General features: G+C 36.4%; 1 non-coding gene across 1 annotated transcript; it reads right to left on the bottom strand.

Annotated features, from left to right (window-relative positions):
- Window positions 1–552: 552 nt before the first annotated feature.
- TRNAM-CAU (transfer RNA methionine (anticodon CAU)) lies at window positions 553–624 on the bottom strand. The gene has a single exon. It is a non-coding gene; the product is annotated as a tRNA-Met (tRNA).
- Between the last annotated feature and the right edge of the window lie 8,916 nt (window positions 625–9,540).

Below are 9,540 nucleotides of genomic sequence, written 5' to 3'. Positions count from 1 at the left end.
CACAGAAAACGTATCGGACTTCATTGGTAATGTTTTTAAGGAAAGTACTGAAAAATTGAATTTTTACGTAATTTTTACTCACCTAAGCAAAATAACAAGTGCTTAGGACCATTTTCTAATATATCACCATCATTTGTTCTTAAAATATTAATGTATTTTTATTCATATCCATAACTTCCGAACGGATTAGTTTGTATAAATATAAAACAAAACCTGATAATATTTTAGATCAATCGCTGTACACGAACAGATAGACGATATGATAGAAACTCCTCTTTTGGTATCTGTAACCTTTGAAAGATTTATTTCCTAGAAAGCCTTAAAATCAATGTTATATTATAACACCGCAATACTTCATGTATATGCTTACTTGTGGAATTGTGTTGTGTTGAAACTGCCAAGGAAACAGTTCATATGGCGGGTGTTTGAACTATGTTAAAAACTTTCCGAAATAAATAATTATACTTATGTTCAATTTCGGTATTAGTATTTAATACAAATTTTGGGTTTGAAAAACGTTACATTAAATTAGTGTTGTAACATAAATAATTATAGCAGAGCGTGGTTTCGATCCACGGACCTCTGGGTTATGGGCCCAGCACGCTTCCACTGCGCCACTCTGCTTGTACAAGCACGGTGCTTCTCGTGTAAGGAGGAGTATCCCCTTCCAGTATAGTCATTAGGGTGAGGCATCTGTTGCACAGCACCATCCGGCATCCAGGTGACTACAGCGATTACAGCATATCGGTAGCAGATTAGTGACGATAAGTTAAGACGGAAATTTCTCCTTTTCCGGTGAAATTTAACACCATTCCTATAAAAGAAAATTGTAGAAATGTTGCTTTAATTAGGATGAAATTCCATGGGGTAAAGATAAACACAGTAAAGCTGTTTCATAGCAGTTTATAAAATCACTTGGATAACCTAGAAAATGAAAGGTAGTAGTGTGTACGTAAACCATTTTACCATGGTAAAATACTAACTTTTACCGTGGACCAAAACGGTTTAAGTAGGCCTAAAAATGCTACGAAATCTCGTTACTATGCTTATCATTTACTGGTAATATATTATTTCTATTATTTGAAGAAGTAATAAAATATAGCCTATATATATTTATTTTCATTTCTTAAAAATAAGATACAATAATTCAAACTAATAAAGGTATAAACAATATACAAACAGGAGTAAAATAATAATATAAGTAATTAGATAAAAAAGGAAACGACTGCTCATGAGTTAAGACCGCATAATAAATTAAATGATACAGACAGTCTGTATTCAGAAACATTTGCGAGTTGTTGCTGTTGGTGTTGCTGTTGTTGTTATTATTATTAAGCCTATTAATTACAACGGAATACACTAAGTTAAAGTAAAATGTGAATTCAAAAAGAAAGGCAATTTATTCTTGGAGTTATTAATGTTGTTGTTGTTATTATTATTATTATTATTATTATTATTATTATTATTATTATTATTAAGCGTGTTAATTACTACTATTGTTGTTTAGGAAGACAGGTCTGAACCTCACAAGTGATACCAAGAACTCATCACTTATGAGGCAACTAGGCCAGGAGATAATGGGGTAGGGCGGCTAGTCCTTTCCCCCTCAATTGCATACATCCCCGACTAGCTACATATTACATTAATCAAACGTCAGATGCATACAATTCTTTTTCCTCTGACACATATCGTCAAGTGAGATGTACTGCCTGATAATAGATGCACATATCAGCCAGAACCTCAATCAGAGGCATTACTACTACTAGTATTATTATTATTATTATTATTATTATTATTATTATTATTATTATTATTATTATTATTATCATTATTAGTTAGAATTTATAAAACAGTTATATTACAGGTTGTTCTGTATGGATGTGAAGCTTGAACTCTCACTTTGAGAGAGGAACAGAGATTAAGGGTCTTTGAGAATAAGGTTCTTAGGAAAATATTTGGGGCTAAGAGGGATGAAGTTACAGGAGAATGGAGGAAGTTACACAACGCAGAACTGCACGCATTGTATTCGTCACCTAACATAATTAGGAATATTAAATCCAGACGTTTGAGATGGGCAGGGCATGTAGCACGTATGGGCGAATCCAGAAATGCGTATAGAGTGTTAGTTGAGAGGCCGGAAGGAATAAGACCTTTGGGGAGGCCGAGACGTAGATGGGATGATAATATTAAAATGGATTTGAGGGAGGTGGGATATGATGGTAGGGACTGGATTAATTTTGCTCAGGATAGGGACCGATGGTGGGCTTATGTGAAGGCGGCAATGAACCTCCGGGTTCCTTAAAAGCCATAAGTACTGTAAGTATTATTATTATTATTATTATTATTATTATTATTATTATTATTATTATTATTATTGCCAAAGAGAGAGTGGTGTGTGGAAAGCAACGGGAAGCTACCGCATTTACCTTTCCCTTTTCACTTTTATAGCGTGGTGTGCAACAATAATAATTAATTTAACACTTTCTGAAGCCCCTGAATACTCTCATTCACACACGACGTGCACAGAAGTCCAGTAGACGTCTGATTCCGGTAAGAACGCTGCCCCAGTAGCACAGAGAATCCACTTGTTGCAATGCCTGCCGTCTCCTAGCAACCAGACTCCCTGTTACACGAGAATAAAAGACCAGCAAATGGAAAAAGAGAGTTGAAACAAGAAAAAAAAAAGTGGAGGGAGAGGGAAATCCTTCAGAATAATAAAAAGCGGTAAGTCTAGAGGGAAAAGAAATTGCGTCACAAGAATGGAAAATGTTTTAAAGAGGGGAGGAGAGCACTCGGACGAGGAAATGGCCCGGAATGATAGCGTCATTCCTATGGCAGTCAACTTAGTGCTAGGGAACAATTAAGAGTTTGGATTAGGGATTAATCCCGTAGTTAATGTAAAGCAGTCGTACTATAATAATTGGAAAATTGAACTTGTGTGCTCAGAAATGAGACGTCCACTAGATGTAGGCATATACAGTGCATATCGTGTAATACAGAGCGAACGGTTTCCACCTGACAGCTCCTTACGTCTGAAATTTTTTTCTTCTCACCCAGGACTATACAGGAATTTCTAAACAGCTACGCGGAAAATAAACTTGACTAACTCTGTAAATTTACATCACAAGCATTTACAACCAGTTAAGGTGTTGCTATACATTAACATAATATGCGGAGATTAAGAGGTACGATTGGGAAATATTGGGTTTGCAGTGAACAACCAACTCTTGGGCAGACAACTATGAATGAATGAATGAATGAATGAATGAATGAATGAATGAATGTATGTATGTATGTATGTATGTATGTATGTATGTATGTATGTATGTATGTATGTATACGTAATACTTACTTATGGCTTTTAAGGAACTCGGAGATTCATTATCGCCCTCACATAAGCCCGCCATCGGTCCCTATCCTGAGCAAGATCAAGCCAGTCTCTGCCATCATATCCCACCTCCCTCAAATTTATTTTAATATTATACTCCCACCTACGTCTCGGCCTCCCCAAAGGTCTTTTTCCCTCCGGCCTCCCAACTAACACTCTATATGCATTTCTGGATTCGCCCATACGTGCTACATGCCCTGCCCATCTCAAACGTCTGGTTTAACGTTCCTAATTATGTCAGGTGAAGAATACAATGCGTGCAGTTCTGCATTGTGTAACTCTCTCCATTCTCTTGTAACTTCATCCCTCTTAGTCCCAAATAGTTTCCTAAGAACCTTATTCTCAAACACACTTAGCCTCTGTTTCTCTCTCAAAGTGGGAGTCCAAGTTTCACAACCATGCAGAGCAAGCGGTAATACGAGTATAACTGTTTTACAAATCCTAACTTTCAGGTTTTTTGAGAGCAGACTGGATGATAAAAGCTTCTCAACCGAATAATAACAGGCATTTCCCATATTTATTCTATGTTTAATTTCCTTCTGACTATAATTTATATTTGTTACTGTTGCTTCAAGATATTTGAATTTTTCCATCTCTTCAAAGAATATATTATTTCCATTTTTTATATTTCCTTTTCGTATAATATTCTGGTCACGAGACATAATCATATACTTTGTCTTTTCGGGATTTACTTCCAAACCTATCTCTTTACTTGCTTCAAGTAAAATTTCCGTGTTTTCCCTAATAGTTTGTGCACTTTCTCCTAACATATTCACGTCATCAGCATAAACAAAGAGCTGATGTAACCCGTTCAGTTCCAAACCCAGTCTGTTATCCTGGACGTAGGCTATACGTAATAATCTTTTTACTTTTTCATAATTTTCTTTATATATTTCTGACCACTTACAGCTTTTTCACTCATATTGTCATCTTGTCGTCTATTGCAACAAAATTCATCCCGAATAGACTTTTTTTAATTTCATTTTTTTTTTTTTAAGAATTTAAGTTATGTTATTTAGTCATTTAAATATTGGAGTGATCAATCTGACTGTCAGCACTTTTGTAATTTTCACTTCCTCGTCTTAGTGTCATTCGTCACTTATAAGTAAGTCATTTATACCATTTTTTCATTTTTATAATTGTATGAGTATGAAACCAATTAGCAAATATATGCATATATTCATGTGTATATTTGAAACACATTAGATGTAGTATAATGGTAACTTAAGCGTAATTCTGATGTGTTAGGGCCTGCATTATGGCACAGCCACAACAGTCACAAAGCTCATTCTGAACACTTAGTAAAGATTAGAAACATTTCTTACATGTAATACGTAAACAGCGTATTTTAGTCTTTCAGAATTCTAACGAATAGACTGTATTTTGCGTGTAATTTATAAAACGAATTATATGCTCCTATCTAGGTGGATGGTAAACGATTGCATTTGCTAGTGTCTTTTTCACGATACTTGAAGAAAATAAACTATAAACTCGAATATTACTCGCAACATGACAAAATAATCAGATTGTTATAAAACGTATGAACCGTATGATGAGAAAGTGCATGTCATCTTCCCAAGAACGAGACTTTTACATTTTTTAAATACAAATCTTATACACTGCATTATTATCCGTTTTTAAAATTAACTCTGTGAACTATACATTTTTTCTTTTCCTTAAGTTTTACCACAAATTTCAGTCATTAAAAATAGGCAGTTTGTATTTAACATGCACTGTCAATGTCACGAAGGCCAACCCCGGGAAAATCCTCAACCATATAACTTGCCCCGATGCGACAGGTAAAAATAGATAGCAGAGACGACTGAGAATCTTTCGAGATAGACCTCGATGAGTATGCAGGTAGCTTGATCTCCAACTCTTAAGCTCCCTCATATAGTGTTATGATCCATGCGGTAAGAGAAAGTGTCTGACATTCAACACGTAAGCTCAGAACAGAGTTATCACTCCGTCTAAATCAGCCTCACGCACGTAGCCATGTGTGCACGTGTACTTAAGCCTACATAAGAGCCACCAACTACTCCTGTTCCCGTGATGGGCTAACCTAATATCTGCGGATATTGGTTCTAGAAATAAGCTACTGGATTTTGCATTTGTCGCTGTTAATCTTGAAGCAGGTGCAGAGAGCAGATGAGATAGAAAACACAAGCTTAGGAATTCTTAGGCACTTTCTTCCCGGCACAAACTTTAGATACGTACGTACTTTTGAGTGCAATATAAATAAATTCTATTATTTTAAGTACGAGAGGAGATATTTTTAGAACTGTTAGGCCTAGGGTTGCCAACTATTTTTGAAGAAAATACAGGAGACTAAGGAATCGACAAAATTTCACATAGAAAATAGACAAATTATTCGGTTCAGTTACTAAAAAAAATTCTACTCTGCAGCTAGGCTTAAATTAAGAGTATTTTCAGAGACAGATTTTGTTTCGCGTAATAGTTGAAGTCAACTGCAGTTTTCAGCTCTGATTTTTTGTTAAATGTGCTGTTGTCCTGTTTCGAACATCTGTCCTATTGTTCATGAGACGAAACACCCTCCTTGCATGGATAAATATATAATAGGATGCGAAACTGCGGTCAGCACCATCTGACGGAAGAGGGTTCAAATAAGATGATCATCGCCCGACGTCGTGGTGGTGAACATTAGAACTACGTGTTGGGTAGATTACCCAGAGTTCTCTATTTATCCGTTCGTTCGAGACGAACAGCCGATGCTCGAGAAGACAAGATGGCAGCCAGAAACTTGCTAATGAGTGGACATAAAGTGATACTAATGTACTCCAACCACGAGAAAGTCTATGCGGGATGAAACGAAGCGGGGTAATGCTGTGAATGAATGTTGATGTCATAAGATGTCATAAGGTCACACACATGGGTACAAGTATCTCTATTGGCTAGCTCTCACAGCACAAACAATAATATTGGTACACACATATTTACACTACCCTAGTTACAAAATTAGATCACTGTTAATCTCCTGATATTTTAATCCCTCTACACAGGAAATAACATATGCAGGAGAGCGCATTGTTTTTAAACTGACGTTATAACGATAATATTATCTATCTACTTCCCTCCAATAGATGACGCAATAGTAAACACATTTCTTTCACGGTTGATCTCCTGATTGGAGAACAGTAAGTGTGTGTATAAGCAGTGTATGTTAAACAGTGATCTTTATGGACGTTGTAAAAATAGTGTTGTTGAATGTATTGTAAAGTAATAGTAATATAAAATTGAACTAAGTAGTTTTTGCAAACTTTTCCATTGCACTGTACACTAAATACTCAAAGAATACAATCCCAATCATATAATCTTTTGCTTTATTTTCTGTCTCTGTTTGGTTATATTTTAATTGGGTAGTGCAAAATAGATCGTCTCTTTTATCTTCCTGTTGACTCCGGTAAGAATTTTCAATGGAACATGATGTGAGAAATAAAAATGTAAATGTTTTATTTTAAATTGGGTTAGTTGAGAATATCGATGAGGGTGGGAGGAAAGGAATATGTTCTGCATAGTTTAATATTTTCGTCGCCAGGTGCGCTGCTAAATGCATGGAGTAATTAGTTTTTGTTTCCACTACTTGACGCGCTGCTAGATGTAATAAGTTCTCCTCCGTCCAATAGATGGCAGCAAGATCAGTTTCTACATTAGCGCCTCTAGCATGTGTTACGGGAAACTCAGTTTCGCATTCTATTATATATTTATCCATGCTCCTTGTATGAGCATTACTACTTGGTATGCTTAGAACAAAACTAGTGAGTTTTTCCAAATTTTTAACATTATGATTGTTTGATTTTAAATGTGTGAGCACTAAAACCCATTTCTGGCAAGCATTACTTTTTATAAACTCTGTACATTTTAATGCATCTCAACAAAATTCATCATATAAATCATCATCATTCACGGAAAAATCAAATGTTTAGAATAAAAAAAATTACATTAAGCAAAAATAAGGGAAAAAAATGCTCGCAGAGAAGAATAATACGGGAGCCGGAAGACTGTTAAAAATTAGGGGCAAATAGGGAGATCTCGGGAAATACCGAAGAGTTGGCAACCCTAATTAGGCCTAGTAGTGCCTTCATCTCATGACGTCATGCTACAGCTGTAATAATTCCTTCTCAATTTTCCCTCCCAGCTGGCGTACAGTATTAAGAGTTATCTGGAACAAAATTTCCGAAGAGTGTTCTTATTTATTTCCTCTTTCTCGCTTGCTTTCGCTAAATAAACTTTTACAAATCTTAATTTTCTTTAAATATTTCTTAAAAATCCAAGAGCAGTCAACTACAATAGTTACGTATTGTTCAGTGCATTTCAATAAAGTAAATAAAATTGAGTACCGGGTCTTTCCTGGGGGTAAAAGGCGGTCAGAGCGTGGTGCCGACCACACCACCTCATTCTAGTGCCGAGGTCATGGAAAGCATGGGGCTCTACCTCCATGCCCCCCAAGTGCCTTCATGGCATGTTACGGGGATACCTTTACCTTTACCTAAGTCTATATTGTTATTAATTTAGAATATGTTTTAAACCATGCTTATTACATGGTCAAGCAGTCCCGTTACTACTAAATGTATTAGTGTAGTCGTCCTGTGTGTTCTGATCGATGAATTCGAGGTGCGTGGGTTCAAATCTGGCCGAGGAGATGATTTTAAAAGCGTTAAAATTCCTAGCATGCCATGGATTTGAGACACATAAAAGAACACTGCCACTGGTACAGGGCTCCAGGTAACATTTGTCGCCTATTTCTTGTGAAAATAGAAATTTGGAGATAGTATAATGGGGCTCAAAACAGTGGTCCAAGTCCTACTCTCCACTAGAGGTCTGCAAGGGCCAAAATTGGCCTGTTCATTCACCCCTGAACCCGAACCCGACTCGAGACCGAGATTGTCTTCCAAAGTATTGTCCGAACCCGCTCATAACTTCATGAAGCATAGACCTACAAAGAACCAAGTGAAGGCTAAATTTAGGAGATTAATATTCAGAAATAGACTTTTGGATATTCCACCTGGAACATATTATTTGTAATTTTTTACGGAATAAAGTCTAAATCAGAGTCTAAAATCTTTTAAGTACACTCAACTTAGAAATGTTTTTATTGAACAGAACTAGACTCTTGAGGAAGTTTCTAAATAATTTGCTTTACATGACCAAGTTTTAGTTCTCTCTCTTCCTTTTTTTTCTATTTTTTATTATATCCTGATATTTTACTTAATCGTTTGTATCTGTGTGCTATATAGTACGTTTTTGCTATTCGACTCTTTATGTCTTGTAACCCACATGAATTCTCCTAGTAGTATACAGGGTGTTTCAGAGGTGGTGTTACAAACTTTCAGGGATGATGGCGAAGGGCACATGTATCAATTTGAGATAAGGAACCATGGTCCGGAAATGACTGAGTCGAAAGTTATAAGCAAAAATAGTTGTGTGGAAATGGAATTGTAATTTGGCACCACGAGCTCTACTTCCCTTAACCTTTGGAACAGTTGTAGAATGATGGTATGGCCCGGATGTCTCCTACGTGGGTACTTGTCCTGATACAATCTCTGAGCTTGTCTACTGTTCCCATCGGTTGATCCGTATTCGAAATTAGGTCTGCATATTCCGCTCTCGTGTACTCCTCCATTTCACTAGGACTGATCGACTGGACACTGCAACTTGTACGCATACACTGCTGTCTACAGACGTGCATATCAGGACCGACCATGTCCGTTACACATTACGCTATCTGCATTGCTTTAGTGTAGTTTCCTGTCCCCACCCCTCAGACAGCGCACTGAATGGAATACTGTAAGTAGATAACGTAAACAACGTCAGATGAATATAGTATGTGTAAGATGTACAGATAAATACACATAAATAAGGTGTGTACAGAGAAAAAAATTATTTCATTTCTACACAACTATTTTTGTTTGTAACTTTCGACTCGGTCATTTCCGGACCAGGGTTCCTTATCTCAAATTGATACATGTGCCCTTCGCCATCATCCCTGAAAGTTTGTAACACCACTTCGGAAACACGCTATATAACTGTATATTCTATTCCAAGTGAATTCGTTATCATCTAAAATTTTCTATTCTCATTAAGCATTCCACGCGTCTCTTATTGGTATATTATATTTAATCGTCGAGTTTATC

Source organism: Periplaneta americana, chromosome 9, assembly GCF_040183065.1.
Source record: "Periplaneta americana isolate PAMFEO1 chromosome 9, P.americana_PAMFEO1_priV1, whole genome shotgun sequence".
Classification (NCBI taxonomy): domain Eukaryota; kingdom Metazoa; phylum Arthropoda; class Insecta; order Blattodea; family Blattidae; genus Periplaneta; species Periplaneta americana.
The sequence above is the reverse complement of the archived record's forward strand: the minus strand, read 5'-3'. Positions and strand labels throughout refer to the sequence as shown.